This window comes from Enhydra lutris, unplaced genomic scaffold (genome assembly GCF_002288905.1).
Source record: "Enhydra lutris kenyoni isolate GAN:26980312 unplaced genomic scaffold, ASM228890v2 scaffoldscaffold5, whole genome shotgun sequence".
Classification (NCBI taxonomy): domain Eukaryota; kingdom Metazoa; phylum Chordata; class Mammalia; order Carnivora; family Mustelidae; genus Enhydra; species Enhydra lutris.
Window position 1 is genome coordinate 56,530,086 of NW_019154089.1, and position 19,512 is coordinate 56,549,597.

At 34.8% G+C, this 19,512-nt stretch overlaps 2 pseudogenes; both read right to left on the bottom strand.

Moving 5' to 3' along the window:
* The window catches only part of LOC111140791, a 59,908-nt pseudogene extending 44,006 nt beyond the window's left edge, over positions 1-15,902 (bottom strand).
* A 41-nt stretch (positions 15,903-15,943) lies between these two features.
* LOC111140792 lies at positions 15,944-18,595 on the bottom strand (annotated as a pseudogene).
* Between the last annotated feature and the right edge of the window lie 917 nt (positions 18,596-19,512).

Here is a 19,512-nt window from a genome sequence, read left to right on the forward strand (position 1 = left end):
GTAAATTACAAAAGGGCTGGTAAAGTTTCTGTCACTGAGAACTGACATCATTCCTGTTCATATATCATTGGCCAAAGCAAGTCACATGGCCACAGGGGGGAAAAAAAAAAAAAAGGCAGGTAGGGATGTGTGATTCTATTATGTTACTGCAAAGAAAAAGGCTAGAAAGATTTGGTCAACATCAAAGCCTTCATAGTCAAGTCTGACTGCTCACCAGATGTTCAGTTCACTCTTCTTCTCCCAGATATTATAAAAATAGATAACACAATAGAAAATGAATATAAGAGCTGATATACAAATAGCTTATAATTCTGTGTAATAGCGCTCAACCTTATTAGCACCAGGGAAAAGCAAATTAAAATAACCACTGGAGTGGCAAAAAACAAAAACAAATAAAAAATTTCACTCTGTGGGTGGGAGAGTAAATTGGTACAAATATTTAAAAAATTACATTAAAATTATAGAGTCATATTGAAAATGTGTATAATTTATGGGACAGAAATCCCACTGCATTGTTTCATAACAGATCTAAGAAATAGCTTGGTGGGAAAAAAAAATAAATCCATTAATAATGCACTAATTAAATTATTTTAACTTAATACAATGCATTACCATATGGCAATAAAACTAAACTGAATACCAGAAAGATGTTAGCATGTGAGGACAGCTGTGTTAAGCTTGAGGCTGCTAAGTGGCTCTCCAGCTTCATTCCTCTGTCTTCCTGAGCAGTGGCCCCCGAAAAGCGAGACGCGAGGTTCTGGTTCATGTAATGGACCCACCCCCGACTCACTGAATGCCAAGATTCCTCCATGTTTTTAGAATAAATTATTATACATTTTTTTTAAATAATAAAACAAACCCTGACTATCCAGACAATAACATGTTTTTTTAACAAACTTATTGACTAAAACAAGTCATGAAATAACATACAGTGTGACTAAATAAGGAAAATAGGCAGAACTAAATTAGGGTTAGGGATGGATACATAGGCAATATAATTTTAAAGTAAATTAAATAGATCATTATCACAAATTTTAAGATAGGGCTTGTACCCAGGTCAGTTGTGGGTGGTTATTATATTATATATGAAGAGCTGGGGTCTTCTGGTGTGTTAACTATAAAAACAATTACAGCACTTTGTTTTCATTTATTTGAACTAGGCATATACATTTTTTTTGGATTCTTCTTTACATCACATTATGCATATATGATAGAATCCTGATAAAACAAATGTGCATAAAATAACTTTAAAACATATTAACTGAAAACAAAACATAGTAACTGATCCTGCAATAAAAGAAATATAGTAATTATGAACCAACTGCATGAGAAACTAAAATCTTGAAAAATATTTAAAGATTATTATTTTTTGAATGGACAAACAACACCTCAGGTAGTCTGGATGAATTTTCTATCTATGGCATGTACTTGCTCTTTGAAATTGGAAGGGTTATTTTGCATTCCTGAACTTGTGATTTATACAATCAAGATGACAAGGGAACCTGAATCATATGATTGTTGTGATACAAAAGTTGCTTTGCATTATGCTTTATATATATTGATGTTTATATTATTAGTATATTATCATGTATCATGATTATAGTTGTTTATTATTTTTGTTATTATTAAGACCGTACAGTTAATTAGTAACCAAACAAGGACTGCTCTTGAGTTTTCCTACTTCACAATGTAGCCCTCATTCACCTAACATATTCTGCTTTTAGTTTTCTCAAGGGCTGTGTGCAATTTAGGTATATTTTCAGAGGCATAAATTATCTCTGTCAAGCCTCCCATGTCTAGGCAAACATTCCATTATGATGATATTAAATTTTAATTTTTTGGAAATAAAAAGTATCCAACTAGAATAGCACCCTTATTAGATGAAAATGCATTGCCTTTGAAGGTGATGTCAATAATTGTACTGGGGATATTATCAGCACTCTAGAACCTCAGAAACTCTATGAACCTCTAACATTCTCAATAAGTTACCTCTCTAGAAATAATGGCTAGGATCATTTTGAAATGATTGTACATGAGCGGGACCAAAACAGAAATAATAGAAAGTTAGAGATTTTTTTTTAATTGCATGATATCAGCAAAAACAAATCATGGTTTATGATTTAGGTTAAATATGCTTAAGTGAAGACAAGCAGTCACCGATTGGTTATTTCTCTATTCGTTGAGTTTTTATGGCCTTTCTAATATTCACAGTATTAAATTCATTGTGATACAAATGGATGGTTAAGGATGGCAGAAACACACTTGTCTAATTTTAAAACTTATTTGCTTTTATTTTCCATTAGATTTCAGCTCATTAATTTAATACATTTTCTGTTATGCAACCAGAATGCTTTCTAGCATGCTCATAACAACATGAACAAGCTATATAAAATTTTTAGGTAATTTAGTTAAGACTTAAAATTTCCACCAGATGGCGGTCTATCCTCTAAAATGCTGGGGCTTATTAGACTCCTTAAATGTGAAAATTCAATGCTTGAAAGAATATGTCTCAAAAGTTGAAACAAATACAAATTATTTCATACTTTAAAGTATTCAAAATAACTTGGTATGTGTTGAGATATATTTCAATTATTAAACAGGTATCTTAATATTGGGTTATTATAGTTTTTATCTTATTTTAAAATTGTAAGTAGGGAATATTTTTTACTTATTTCTTTTTATTTATTTATTTTTTAAGATTTTTTACCTACTTGACTGAAAGAGAGAGAATAAAAGCAAGGGGAAGTGGCAGGCAGAGGGAGAAGCAGCAGGGAGCCCAATGTGGGACTTGATCCCGGGACCTTGAAATCATGACCAGAGCTGAAGGCTATTGCTTAAACAACTGAACCACCCAGGTGCACAGGAATATTTTTTAAAAACACTCCTTAATTGAGATGACAGTGTTGTCAAAACTAATAACAAACTTCAAATTATGATTTCCTTAATGGTGCACATATTTCAAACGATTAGTTATGTATAAAGTCATGTATAAGGTCTACTGAAACAAGTCATTTACTATGTGAATGTCCAGATATTAAAAGAATAATCACTAAAACCAGTGGGGGCACCTCACCCCTGCACTCATCTGAAGACCACTAACGCCAATGGGTGTGCACAGCCCACACAAGCAACACCCTGGAGTGCCTGGCTCTGGCTGCCCGGGGGACTTGCTTTTCTGGACCCCACAGATCTGGAAGGAAAAATTGGGAGAGAGCTCTTGGCTGGCCACCACCTCCTGGACACTGCATAGACAGCAAACTGAAACATACCCCTCTCTTCCTGAAAAAGGCCTGTTAATTTGTCCTGGAGCTTCCTCCTGAGGGGCAGGCTTCAAGTTTACCACACATCTAGAATAATTCTCAATAAATGTATAATTATACACTTTGTAACATGCTATGAATTTAACAGAAAGGATTCTAAAATGGATATTAAAAAGAGATGATGGAGATGGGTAAAACAGAGAAAGGGGATTAACAGGTACACACTTCCAGTTATAAAATAAGTAAGTTTCATGAAAGATGAAAAGTACAGCATAGGGAATAATAGTCAATAATATTGTAATAATGTTGTATGGTGACAGATGGTGACTACACTTCTGGTGAGCACTGAAATGCGTAGAGCTGTTGAATCAGTGTTGTACATCTGAGACTAATATAACATTGTAGGTTAATTACACTTCAATTAAAAATAAATAAAACTATGGAACTAAATAAATAAATATAACATAAGTTAATAATAGCTAATATATATTGAGAATTTATCATGTGCCAAACATTCGGGCACTACTTGTTTTTTTGTCTTGTTTTTTTTTTTTTTTTTTAATTATGCTATGTCACCATATAGTACATCATTAGTTTTTGATGTAGTGTTCCATGATTCATTGTTTGCATATAACACCCAGTGCTCCATGCAATACGTGCTCTCCTTAATACTCATCACCGGGTTAACCCATCCCTCTGTCGCCCTCCCCTCTGAAACCCTCAGTTTGTTTCCCAATGTCCATAGTCTCTCATCTCCTCTTCTGATTCCCCCCCTTCATTTTTCCATTCCTTCTCTAAAGTCTTCCATGCTATTCCTTATGTTCCATATATAAGTGAAACCATATGATAATTGTCTATCTCTGCTTGATTTATTTCACTTAGCATAATCCCCTCCAGTTCCATCCATGTTGATACAAATGGTGGGAATTCATCCTTTCTGATGGCTGAGTAATATTCCATTGTATATATGGACCACATCTTCTTTATCCATTTGTCTGTTGAAGGGCATCTTGGCTCCTTCCACAGTTTGGCTATTGTGAACATTATTTGCAAATGACACTACAGAAAAAGGGCTGGTATCCAAGATATATAAAGAACTCCTCAAACTCAACACCCAAAACACAAATTATCAAGTCAAAAAAATGGGCAGAAGACATGAACAGACACTTCTCCAAAGAAGACATAAAAATGGCTAACAAGCACATGAAAAAATGTTCAACATTATTAGCCATCAAGGAAATTCAAATCAAAACCACACTGAGATACCACCTTATACCAGTTAGAATGTCAAAAATTGACAAGACAGGAAACAACAAATGTTGGAGAGGATGTGGAGAAAGGGGAACCCTCTTACACTGTTGGTGGGAATGTAAGTTTGTACAGCCATTGGAAAACAACATGGAGGCTCCACAAAGTTAAAAAATAGAGCTACCCCATGACCCAGCAATTGCAATACTGGGTATTTACTCCAAAGATACAGATGTAGTGAAAAAAGAGGCACATGCACCCTAATGTCTTGAGGTTTTTTTAGAGAGCTCATACACCAGCAAGTGGAAGGTGGGATGAGTGGAGTAGAGAGAGAATCTTAAGCAGGGTCCACACTCAGCACAGAGCCTGAAGTGGGGCTAAAGCTCACAACCCTGAGATCATGATCATGACCTGAGCGGAAATCAAGAGTCAGGCACTTAACAAATTGAGTCACCCAGGTCATCCCATACTAGTTGTTTTTTTTTTTTTTTTTAAATCTTTCTAAATTTTTTTTTTTAATAATTTTATGAAGCAGACACTTTTGTTACTCCAATTTTATAGATAAGGGGATGAGCACAGAGAAGTTACCTGAATTTGCCACACAACAAAGGTTTGGCAAAACCAAGTCCTAAACATGAATTATCTGATTTTATATTTGGAGATTTTTTTTTCCTTTAAGTTATACTGTCTTTTAAGATAGAGTTCTATCCAACCTCTCACTTATTTCCTCCTTTGATTTAATAAAATGATGTATTATATTAACAACCAAGTAGTAAAATTGTCTTTTATTTTTGAGGAGGAGATTCTGGGAATGTCCACTGTCTTTAGAGCTTACATGTATTTCAGCATGTTAAAAATTAGAGCAAGTGATTATATCTGAACCATGGGTATGTGAGGTTTTGTTATCATCATTGTTGTTGCTGTTGATGTCTTCTGTTCCTAGCTAGGAGCAATTTTAATTTAATTTTAGGCTCTGGTGGGGAGAAAGAATCTGTGAAAAGATAAATTGGCATAGTAAGTGGGAGGGATGTTGATTTTGGTACCAAAGAGACAGCTAGGTGAAGAGATAACAAGAGGCCAGAGGTTGACCTTGAAATGAAAGTATACATCTTTCAAAAACACAGAAAAGAGAGAATGAAGATGCAGAGAAATGTCTGCTGAAAAATTTCTACCTCCTGCAATAAAATTGGAATAAGCAATGAAAAAAAATAATTTCATTATGAACACGGGCCTTTAACTACTTCACTCATTTGGAAAAAAAAAAAAAGAGTGAGATAAACAACAGATGGCAATTTTAGAGAAAGGTTAAGAGAGATTCTGGTTTTGAAATTAACAATGTTGTGCATCTCAAGCACTGAATACGTAAGAAAATTGTAACCAAAGCAAAAATGCAAAATTTGGAAGTTTACCTTTATTTCTCAATAAATTCCACCATGTTGTGGTGCCCTTCTCATATTTAGAAAATGACTGATAATTGAGCACGCATATTTGAAAAATTAATAAGACAGTGTGTGCTTAGATGGTAATACGTTTGATGATTCATCGTTAAGTGAAAGAACGTGACAGCAACAACGAAAATAGAGAAGCAACCAAAAGGATTATATAAAATACCTTAAACACAAATGTTGATGTTTTATTTATGCTCTAAAGTTTTTTACTAAGATTTTACTTTAGTTCTTTTTTAACTAAGATGTTACTTTTGTTCAAATAATAGCCATTGATTATGCAGTAATTTGCATCTGTGCTACCCAGGACTGTAACCACTAGCCACATGTGACTAATTAAATTTTAAGTTGAGTTAAGATAAATTTAATACAATTAAATATTCAATAACTCAGTCATAATAGCTACATTTCCAGTGCTCAGTAGCCACATGTGGCTAATGGCTACTCTATTGTTCGCTGAAGAAACAGTATTTCTGTTGACCAAGGCAGCCTTAATGTTCCCCTCAGCTTGAATACATTTTAGACTGGCTGCTTCCTGACTGGGTCCTGAGCTCCGTTTTTAGAGCTGCTTTCTTCTTCTCCTCCTAGTCCTCCTCCAACTCCTTCCCCTCCATCTTCTCCTCCTCCTCCTCCTTCTTCTTCTTTTAATACTCAAAATTGTAAATTCTTTCTTTGCCACTTTGAGATATATGTAAATCTATTTAAAAGCCTCTAGCCGGAATTACAGCCCAGGAATATCCTTCTCAAAGACCTGAGAATTATCCCTTTGAAATGCAGACATCAAGTTAGCATCAGTATCTCTCAGTGTCTGGGGGGAAAGCATGAGCCTAACCTCAGTGGGCATCTCAGTCCTATAATAAAGATATGAGAAGACTGATTTTTCTTTTGTGTAAGATCAATTAGCATGCCCTATGATCTCCCCCTTCTCCAGCTCTTAAAATTTTCTCACATTTTGTCTCCTCTGAGTTGAGTTCAGGCTGATGTCTGGCCTCTCTCCCCTTGAATGAAGAGTTACTTGCCCCTGTACCAGTGTGTGGTGCAATTTTTTTCTCTGACACCATTAAAGTAAAACCTTGCATGGCATACTGGGGATCTATATTAAGGATGAATAAAAGGGTAAATATCTGATAGAAATTGGCTGATGTTAGAACAATTTTTTCCTGAATTGTCCAGAAAAAATATTGTCTCTTCTTCCTATGTGCTTTCATGTTATTTGTGATAGAGTATCCATGTCTAGAAAAATAGAATGTCTTTACTTCAACATGTACAAGATTTCATGGCATAATGACTTAAGAGCAACAGGAGTGATTGTTCTTTAAGGTACAATTTTACACTTCACTTTTCAAAATAATATTAGAGGTATGAGATAGAGAACAGAGATAACACAATTCACTCCTCAATCTCTAAAAACAACAAGTTAAATCTTTTACCTGAGGTATCAGCTTGACAACTCCAGACTTGCCATCCTAAAAAAGTAATTGGTGAGAGAAGTTAGGGTGTTTTTTTTTTTCTCTCTCTCTTTCTGTGCCTGCAAAGACTAAGTAAAATAAAAGTAAATATGGGAGCCCAATAAGTAAAATTCTTACTTGTATGTTTAGTTTCTTAAAATGAGTTCAAAAGTGAATAATGAAAATTATATATAAATTTCTATGCATGCATGGGAGGTTTGTGGGCACATGCACATCTACAGAAAATTATTTTTATAATTTAGTATGCAGCAAAGCAAACTTTTTAATGAAAAAGATATTTTTACAGATACAGGCTTGCTGAACTGTATCTGATAGTAAGGTAATTGCATAAAACATACCTATTAGATATTATTTATTATTTCTGAGTTTCTTCATTCTGCAAAGAGAGTTTGAAAACACTTGTGTAGCTATATATATAAAAACCCATTCTAGGGACGCCTGGGTGGCTCAGTTGGTTAAGCAGCTGCCTTCGGCTCAGGTCATGATCCCAGCGTCCTGGAATCGAGTCCCACATCGGGCTCCTTGCTCATCAGGGAGCCTGCTTCTCCCTCAGCCTCTGCCTGCCATTCTGTCTGCCTGTGCTTGCTCTCTCTCTCTCTCTCTCTCTGACAAATAAATAAATAAAATCTTTTAAAAAAAAAACCCATTCTATTTTTATGTGTCCAGTCTTTCAGTTATCTGGCCCACACTTTTTTTTTTTCCTTTCCTTTACTTCTATTGCCTTGCAAAATGATACAAAATTGTTAAAACAATACATCATAGTTTGTATGAAAATAATAAACCTCTTCTATTTCAAATGTCTTAATTTATTTTTGTAGCATTAAATGAGATTGCTTTAAGTTTAAATATAAGCAGCATAACTAGCTTTGAGAAAAAGACATCCCATGCTTAGTAAGTGTAAAACTCAAGTGGTAGAAGTGGAAGTTAATGGCTATCCAGAGGGGAGTTGACCTGCTACAGGCATTTGGTGTACCTGAGGCATCAATCAGTATGATTGACAGCGGCAAGGGGCCTCAATAACTGGTTCAACAAGCAGTTAAGTGAAAAAGGGCCACTGGCTGATAAAGTTTGAAATATATTTGTTAAAATTCTGCTGAGAAAAGTTCATTCTTACTTGTAAATCTAGATTGGTTAAATGTATTAATTAAAGATCCTAGGGGCACCTGGGTGGCTCAGTGGGTTAAGCCTCTGCCTTCAGCTCAGGTCATGGTCTCAGGGTCCTGGAATCGAGCCCCGCATCGGGCTCTCTGCTCAGCAGGGAGCCTGCTTTCCCCTCTCTCTCTGCCTGCCTCTCTGCTTACTTGTGATATCTCTGTCAAATAAATAAATAAAATATTAAAAAAAAAAAGATTCTAGGTCATCTGGTCATATTATAACTTACCCTGTGTTGATACAGTATGTCATCATTATAAGAATCTTCCAGTAAGAATTAGTCCATTTATTAAAATATAATATTGATTTACTTTTTCTAGTGCATCATTAAGCCTATTAAGTACTTGACTTTTATCTATAAATAGATATTATGTTGAAGAAAATAAATTATAGATATTAATGTAAGATAAACATACCCATGTATAAAAAGTCAATGTTATCGTTTTCGTTATCATTATGTTACAATGTAAGCATCAAAGTGTATGACTATCCTAAAAACCATAGCTTGGCTTGGAGCGTTTAGTGAATATCACCGCTATGTGTAATGGGAAGAAATGTAGGCTTCCAGAAGTCAGTGAAGGATTCCAGCCATGAATCAGTCAGCAAGAAAAATTTATAGGCTACCAAGTATAGGCAGGTCCTACATGGTTAAAGAATATCTTTCTCCAAGTATGTATTCTTTTTTTCCTTCAGAATAAATTGAGTTCTCAGGTCTCTTATGACATATCCCATATTAAATACACGAATGTTCATAGACAGGCTCGCCACACAGCTTGATCCTTCCAGAGGTAACTGAGGTAAAAACAAACAAACAAAAACCACCCCAAAAAACCCCACCACTTTCCCAATCCCCTTCCTTTGGTTTTCTTCCTCTGAAATTTATGTTCTACTTTTAGCTCCATCTGTGAATTCCCTGCACTAGTAATTAAGAGTAATTGAAACCCTTCCAAGGTCAGTTTGACCCAATAAAATTAGATGCATTCTACAAGCTAGCTTAGAAATCTCCTTCAATTTTGGTTTCCTTAATTCATGTACACCCTGTCTGTTGCATAAACTCCTTGCCTTTGTTTGAAAACAAGATTGTGGCCCAACTAAAGAAGGTTTACTTGTTATATATTAGGAGATATGTTTCCACAAACAAATACATAAGTTAGAACTGGAAACTGAATTGAGAATTTGCCCTCAGTTTTATGTCAAGGGAGGACAGGAGTGGGTGCAAGAGTCCTCTGAGATTCTGATACCATTCAAAAATTTCCCAAAGGGAAACCATTTAGTGAGACCTAAAAGTTCCTCAGTTAAAATAAATAAATCACATATTTTTCTCTATACCTAGTCCTATGAGCTACTCATCACATTTTACTCTACCTATGCTATGAGTATAGTACTAGTCCCTTAACTGAGAGCTGTTTAGAGCCTAGTAGCCCTTGATTGCGCTGCTAGTGAAAGACACTTCTTAAGGAGTCTGGCTCACATCAGTCCTAGGTCTCATGCGGCAGACTTAATGGTCCCATTATGTGCTGTGTGACCAAAGCACTTCTGGCTGTCACTGATTGATCCAGAGTAAACATTTGATTGAAACTAAGGGGTTTCTTTCTCCCCAGTGCTTAAAATTTGGTACAGTGAGACTCTAAAATGGAGATATCCTAAAGCTGGTTAATGCTATTTTTGCACCTTGAAAAAGGACCATGGAACCCCAACTGCTTAAGATTCTGTCATTGCCCCAATCCAGGCACTGCTTGACTCCTGGTGTTCTGACTCTTCCACTGGCTTCTATTTTCCCAAGTTTCAATTTCTGTTGTTTATTTAATCTAATGTGTGGTGTTCAAAAATCAGCATGATTCTTTTTCTACATACTTCAAAGCCAAGATGAAATAAGTGTAGTTGAAGTAGAAGGAGGAAAAAACAAAACAAAACATATAGGCTAGGAAAGATTGACATATGGTGACATAATGATGATACATGATGATAACATAGCTGGTGATACGAGAAATAACATTTCAAACATTGAGGTGGACAAGAGACGATAGGTCTTGCTCATCAAGGACATTAATCCAGAGACTGTTCTAAAGCTACGGAATTACCTGCATATGTGTAGGAGCTCAACTGGTTTGCACTGAAGAGATGCTGCATTGACTGGTGGGATTTCTAGAACATCATGGATCATGGACTCCTACAATTGAAATACACACACACACGGACATATACACATACCATATAGGAGAGATCAGGAAATAGTATTCCCTTAAGTCAGCATAGAGTAGTTTTAACCTAAAGATTGTTGGTATGTATCACATTTTTAAATTGGTGGTGCTGAGAGATGAGCCATGCTTTATGAATTTGTCTTTATCATCTTTGCTTTTAGGTGAAAAGATAATTTATCTTTGAAAGAAGGAGAAAGATAAATTTACTTTAAGAGACAAATATATCCATGTGCATTTAAATATAATGAAATTGCAAAACATAATAAACCCCTGTAATTCCTTTAGTCATATATAACAATGCATATTTACTCTGGGGAAATGACCTTCGCTTTATTCTTTATCGTGATTTGATTTGATTCGGCTCTCTACCTAACAGCATTAGACTTTGAAATCTTGGAGGAGCAAAATTGCATTATCGATTCAGATAAGGATTTAAGAAAATCATAAACTAATGCAAAAATATCAGGCAAAAATATGTCTTGTACAATAAGCCAGCGAACAACACAGTAATTCAGAGCTGTATCAGGAAGAAATTTAAATCAGCTTACGAGACGCACCAAATTAATTGAAATGATATTAACTTGAATACTAGAGTTAACAACAGACACAGGCAGTCAGATATTACTTCTTTATGAATTTGAACCTATAGAAAAAGCTCTAAGTTTCTGAGAAAAAAAAAAAAGCAATTAAAACATTTAGTAACTATTTTCTCCTATAGCAACTGCTATTCTCCCTAAAAGAACCAGAACAGGGACAGAAAAGATACTAAACAATAGAGAGTTGATAGTCAAAGTTCAGTGCAAGAATTTTTCAAGGAAGTGTGGTCCTAATTTGAATTAACATCTAGTTAGTTCATTTAATTACTCTGTGCCAAGAGTAATTGATTTTAGACCTAGAAACAGAAACAATTCTACTATGTGGAGAAAAAAAAATCATTTTGTCCCTTTAAGTTGGAAGCGAGACAAAGGTTATATCTTAAGAAATGTGCAATATGACTGAGGTTTTATCTCCTATTTGAACTATTATTTCAACATGCCCTCTAAGGATCACAACATTAAACACTAGTATAATTTAGCTGTTGATTATAAAATGCTCATATTACTGAAACAAACTTTTACACTGTCCATACCGAATAGTATCATGCACAGATTCAGTTAAGAATTTATATACTAACATTGTTAGAAGCTTGTGAGTCATAACTAATCATATGTTATTAGTTTCATGAAATACATGCTTTATTCTTTTAGAAGTGAGATTTCTTTCTTCATTTTACATTGCTTCCTCTTTGAAACTGTAAGCGGGAGAAAAATCTTCCTTCTGCTCCAGTCCCTACATCTCCACATCGATCAAATTAGCTTCTGCTCCATTGAAGAATCATTCCTTCCCACCCTCATCCTGTCCTTAATTGCTTGGTTTTGGAACAGGGCACTTCATGTGTCATGAAGCATTCTGGGGTGACTTTATTAAGGGACTCAGTTCCCACTCTGAATTTTGGCAGTGCTGGGAGGTCCTCTTAAAACATGGAAACCTGCAGTGGGCAAAGTAATGCAAAAGCTCTCCTGTCTAGTTTCTAGCATCGGCTTACTAAAGAACAGTAGAAAAATTTTAATATCTACAGAAACATACCTAATTTTCACTCATCACCTCATTCAAATACATAGAGAATACTTTCTTGGTGAAAGTATCCCTTATTTTAAAATATGATGTACTAAATCCCATCATGTTTAGTGTATGCTCCTAGAGTAGATCCTGTGTATTCTTTATCATTTCATTTCACTTAGAGTGATGACTGACTGTGGATTGAACTTTGTCCCACTGAAATCTTAAAAGCAGAAAAATAAAATAGGAATTACCATATTCTACCTAGCAATGCCACATAGTATTCCTTCCAGGCTGGCTGTCAGTTTGTTTTATATTGTATGATTGTGTGTGTGTGATTCTTAAAAATGTTGTCTTTTGAAAATGTTTCTGCTCATTATCAGATAATACAACTTAGTTATACAAATTTGGAACTGATAGAAAACTAGCACTGACTCACTTGTACACTAAATGTAATCATGTGTATATATACTATTCTTTATTATCATATTTTAGGACAACAGTGATGCTGAATTTAAAATGTTTATATTTCCTATTGCATCTATTGCATCATGACTATCTCCCTGTTTCATTAAATATTTTTTTAAAAGATTTTATTTATTTATTTGAGAGAGAGACAGTGAGAGACAGCATGAGAGGCAAGAAGGTCAGAGAGAGAAGCAGACTCCCCATAGAGCTGGGAGCCCGATGCGGGACTCAATCCTGGGACTCCAGGATTGTGACCTGAGCTGAAGGCAGTTGCTTAACCAGCTGAGCCACCCAGGCACCCTCATTAAGTATTTTTAAATAAGAATTTTAAGTGTTGTATAGTATTTCAACATATAGATGTATCGTGATTCATGTAATCAATTCTAAATTGGAAAATAAATTTGTTTCCACTCATACAGTTTATTATTATTATTGCAATTTTATTAATTTTTAATTCTTTTATGTGATGGCAGAAAAATCATATTGCATTTTTTATATTTTTCATTATAACTGAAGCACAATATACAATTTATCTGAAATTCTATAGAATATAATTATATCCATTCAATTTTATACATTTTTTTTCTGATCCTCTCATCCACTCCTCCCACATTTAAACCTTTTGACTATGCCCTGTGAACTTAGTTAGCTGCAAGATGACTTCTACCTTCAATCACTTTTCTGACAGTCCTTTTCACATAACTGAAAACTGACTCTTCCTCAATGACATTCCCTCCTCTATAATACTCATATTTATCATACCAAACCTCTTTTACCTTTGGATTTCAAGGTGGATGGGAATCATTGTTCTTACTGCTTCCAGACTTTTCTCCCTTTCTTCCTAGAAGTACCCTCCTTATAGTAATTGTTGCTGATCCCCTAATCATAGTTGCTCAATTTTTAATTTTAACATAAGTTTCACCATCGTGAGCTCCGACAGCCCTAACATAACTCTTGGTGATTTCTAATACCATATAGTGTTTTAAAGACATTTTATATACAGTTTATATAGGCATTTTCTGTAATTTGAATAGCCAGGTCCTTTACTTCCTCTCTTCCAACATATAGTCAAATGTGAAAGCTCAGTATGTGGAATTAGATATTCTAAGTCCAAAACCCACCTCCACCATGACATAGCTGGGTATCATTGAGAAGGTTACTTAATCTCTGTATGTCCCCGTTCCCTTGTCTGTATAGTAAACGCACCTAACTCGTAGTATTGTTGTTAGGTGTGTGCGTGTGTGTGTGTGTGAGAGTATGTGTGTATATTCATAACACTAATGGTACCCAATATGTAGTTTATTAATAAAAGTGTTGCATTTAATAAAAGTTTCACATTTTGCTTTCCCATCCAAACCACTTAAACAAATGGTCATACCTGGTCATTATTAACAACATTGTAAACCTCCATAATCTCAATTTAAGAATCCCAATCTCTAACCACCAAAAAGTTCCTTTTCTGCTTATTGCCAAAAGTACTAACTCCGCAGTTCTCTGTCTCCACTGGGATGTGTAAAGCCTTGGTCTATTGCTTTGGTCTGTTACTCATCCCTTCCATGACCTAACTTCTCAACCTACTCACTTTGATTACTCAGGGTTAGCAAAATCAATATAGTGGTTGTTCCCTCTATCTTTTCTTCTTCTTCTTCTTCTTTTTTGCCTTTCTCAAGTCTTCATACACATCTGGAAAAATTCTCAAGTGTTCATACTTACCTGGAAAAATACCTTATTAAACACAACTTTCATTGTCTTCTTCACTTGTATGCAACTGAACACAGGTGGGGGAAAAACACAATCACACTGCTGGATCTAGCTCCAATCTCATGACCTCCAATATCAGAAAACTTTTTTCTTTCCCCCTCAGTAATCCTCATATATTTCCTAAGTCCATTCACTCTCCTAATTCTTTAAATGTCTAATTCCAACCCCCATCTTTCTCTTAAAGCATAGAACAACTACACTACTACTGATTTTGATTTTCTCATCAGAGAATGTCAGAGCAATTAGATAATTTTCCACAATTTTCCATCTCTATTTCCAAAAAGCTATTTGTATCTAAGCTTATATTCCTCTCTCCTTTCTCTAAGTATCACTAAACTCTTTGCTCTATCTATGACCACTATTGTGTGATGGCTACTAGATCTCATCTCTTCTCATCTATTCAAGGATATGTACCAGCTATTTTCTTTGATCTCTTTTTCACAACGTTGCTCTCACTAAGTAAACAAACATGCTGTTTTTTCTACTATTTAAAGATACCTTGGCCAACCATCTTTTTTCCATTAATACTCTTGCTCAGTTTCTCTCTCCAGAAAGACACTTATTATGAGTACTATTGAGAGCACTATCTTTACTCATTCTATTTTTTTGTATTGCACTCTGTCTCTTCACACATTCCACTGAGATGTTTTCCAACTACTTGGCTGAAAATTCTTTTCTCCTTGTTTAATATCTATTCTGTCTTACTACTGTATTCCTCAACAATTTTTGACAGATTAGGACTAATCCTCTTTCATTAAGTATTTTCTTCCTTTGGCTTTGGCTATGTTTCATTTTCTTTTTCTTTTCTTTAAATTTCACTTCTTAGTTTATATTTTTTTATCATCTGTCAGATTCTCAGAGTTGGAATTTCCTGTTACTCATGGCTTGGAGTGTTCTTTCCCACTTCCTTAGTTATTTAATTCTTTAAAATTTTTAAAATGCTGATGGATTCAAATATATATATTCATCCTAGAACTCTCCCTGATGTTTAGATTCATATAGCGAATTTTCTTCTTCTTCTTCTTTTTTTTTTTTTGACAGGTGAAACAATTTTATTTCACAGTTGTCTTTAAAAACACAAAGACACTATGTTCTTCATATAAAAACATTAGTACAGATAACTATACTTACTAGAAAATGATTATATAGACCCTCTCAAACAAAAATCATACTTATATGGTTTCAGACAAGTTGCTTAGGAAAAACACATCTGGACTGATTCCTAAAACATACCATAAGACCACCCTGCATCTTTTGGTTCAAAGTATAGATTACTGTCATCAGTACGTATTCTTCCATTCCTACAGATTTGCTAATACACACATAGACTTGCTTATAACTTAATGTTCCATTGGTTCATCAGCCTTTTCTGCAGGTTCATCAGCAGGTTGAGTAGGCTGTGCCTTTCTCTGCGTTCTTTCTTCAAGAACTTCCAGGAATGGAGATACATCATCATCATCATAAATCGTAAACTCCAAGTCTTTACCAACAATTCCAATGGAAACATTCTTTGTAGTTAGGTCCTGTTCTGCCAGAAGCATCTCTCATAAGGCATGCCGACCATGTTTAACCAGTTCATTTAAATTGCACTCCATAAATCCAGACATATGTTTCTCCAAGTAAGTACGAGCTGATTGAGAATTGGCTCCAATGGACGTGGCTCTACAGTCAAAATATTTGGCAGATGGACAGGTTTGGAAAATGTGAGGGCCCATATCATCATAACCAGCAATAAGTAGTCCAACACCATATGGTGTCTGGCCATATTGTTGGGTTGGTATCTGGGTCTTGCTTCCAATTAGCGATACAAGACGAGACACAGGAAGAGGTCTGTCAAATACAAATCCGGAATCCAAACACTCCTGGTGCATAAATTTGCATAGCAGTCTAGCATCAGCAGTAAGTCCCGCAATTGAGATACCAATATGGTTGTCAACATGGAGAATTTTTTTCTGATGAGCTGCAAGCTCTGACTGTGCTCTCTTCAGTGCAACCAACACTGCATGGTTTTTGATTTCAGACCAACTGTGGCTGAACCTTGCTTGACAGCTTCCATTGCATACTCAATTTAATGAATCCTGCCCTGAGGGCTCCAAACAGTGACATCATTGTCATACTGGTTGTGAACATGGTTCCAGGGCAGATCTGGCTGTGGCCTCCTGCAGAGGTGCAGATTTATGAAGGTTGCTGAAACTACCGGCCACCTTTCTTCTTAACAGATCACTGAAGTATATAATACTATATTATTTGTAGTATGTCCAAAATGGAACTTCTCATTTCTTCTCCAAAACTATTTATTCTTCAGAATTCACCCATTTGGCACATGGCTATTCCATTATTGAAGTGACCCAAGTCATAAATCTGTAGAATTATTTGAGTCCTCTTTTACTCTCTCACCTCAAATTACCTTAAAAAATATCCACATGTTTACAACAGCTCTTACCTACACCAATACAACCCAAATCTAAACCACCACAATCCTCTGGATTATTGTAATAGAAATGTAATTGATTGTCTTGCTTCTACAGTATTCTCAATGTGACAGCCAGAATGTTCTTTTTAATTCTGAAATAAGATCCTTTGTTCAAAATTATCTGGCATTATCTGGCATCTCACTCTCATAATTTGTAGTGATAAAAGCCAACATAAATTTAGTTTATAGTTTGCTACAGAATATAATCTTGCAACACACTAACTCTTTGGTCTCATTTGTAATTAATATCTCTTATTTGCTCTAGTCTTCTTGATTTCAACAAAGACTTCAGGGACTGTACATCAAGAGGGTTTTTGCTCTTACTGTTTCTTTGGCTTAGGAACTTGAGTCCCAGATATTTTCATGTCATCTCGTTTAGGTCTTAGCTCAAATGTAATCCTCTCAGTGATACTTTTCCTAATTTCCCCCAATATTTTATATTATTTTACTCAGTGGCACTTACCACTATTGAGAGAAGAAAACAAAAACAAAACAAAACCTCAAATATATATATATATATATATATATATATATATATATAAAATATATAATACAGAGAAAGGCATTTTCTGTTTTTGTCTTAAAATTATAAGAACATGCTTCAAACACCTTTACATATAAATTTCAGACATTTAATAACTATGTGTTGTTAAATAATATATAAATGAATATTGAAAGTTTATTTTAAAAAGAATAATCATAATCAATAAAAGAAGGCAGTACATTTTATGGTTGTACATGAAAACTAGTTAAAAATTATTACTTCATGTATACTGCTCTTTTTAATTTTTATAAAATATCAAATGATATTGTATGTAATATTTGTATGTATTCAATAAATGCTTTGCCTCAGTCTTTGAATTGAAATTTGCACAAGAAATGTAAGAATTCATAATACCTAAGTTGAATATATCAGGTCAAATTCAATTATAAATTGAATAATCCACATGGTAATTCTGCATTAATATCTAAGAATTGACTTATGTATTACAGAAATTCTTAAGCTTTCTTTCATTGCAAAATATATACAGTAAGACAGACTCATTACTTAAGTGATTTCCCTTGGTGAAGGCTAAGAAAAAAAAAATTGAAATACTGGTTCAAAGATAATATGAGGGCGCAATGTACTTATAATAAGATTTAGGATATGTAAGCTAAAATAAATACCACAAAAAGGTAAAGACATGACACAAAATGGGGAAAAAAAGGAAAAGACACATTAGTAGATAGGCTGTTAAACTATAAAACTGACTTCTTCTGACATGAATTAAATAACTAGATCTTCAAAATTTATATTACCCAACATCCAACACTATGCTATAATTAAATATATATTTACATATATACAAATGTAGAGACAAATCCTTATTTACGAATGGTCTGTTTTCATGTTTTTAACACATTTTTGCAAAACGTACACTGGCAGGTTTCCTCCGTCATTTCTTATGGGAGTGAATATTGAATTATTTTGTATTTGCTCTTGGTATATGGAGTGTAGCTTAAAGAGATGTAACGTCATTGATGCAACTGGGTCATATACGTGGATGTCATTCTTCAATTGGTGATGATCAGATCCAGGGACACTGTTACCACGTATGAGGGCTTCTTCACTATCTCTTGCTTGTATTCTGAATTGAGCCAATTTCTTTCTGATTTCTGTGCATTGGGATTGTCTGCTTGTAGTCCTATGAGTGCAGGCACATCATTTCATGACTGACTCCTTGGAGACTCTTCCCAGCAAACAGCTGCCCTGCTCGAACATTCTCCTTGGACTACATGCAGGCATAGGCTGCTAACATCCACTCTTACACAGATTTTACTGATTTTACTTTTAATTCAAGTACTGTCTTTTTACCATAGCATGACATTGGAGTTTTTAACAAATCACCATGCTATGCATCATTGCACAATAAAACCACAAAGTTTGCAGGGGAAAAAGGGATTGGAGGCACAACACTCAAAATTTCTTCAGTGATACATGAAATAAAAGAATGAAACATAATAGCACATTTTTACATGTTAAATGGTTAAAACAGATATATATTTCACAATGACTATGGCACTTGACCTTGAAAAAGATCTGACGTTGGCTTTGGAAATGGTTATAAGAGGGGTTATAGCTTGTGAGTTCTCTGATCTGCAACAAAAGTTAAAACAAGACATGTGAATACGTGAGTTCACAACACATGCAGTGAACTGAGGTCTCTTGATAGGTGTTTGAGGTGTCTATGTGTGTGCATTTTATGTATTCTTAGACAGCTCTGTTCAGGTGGGTTCAACTTCCTGTGCTCACCTGATGTTTCTTGCGGACAAAATGTAAGCAAATCCAAAATTCACATTATGTTTGCATTGTTCCTTTAAAATATCAGTTGCTTTGGATCAAAGTCACATTTACAAAGCAAGCATTATAGCAGCACAGATCATATTGACTTCTTG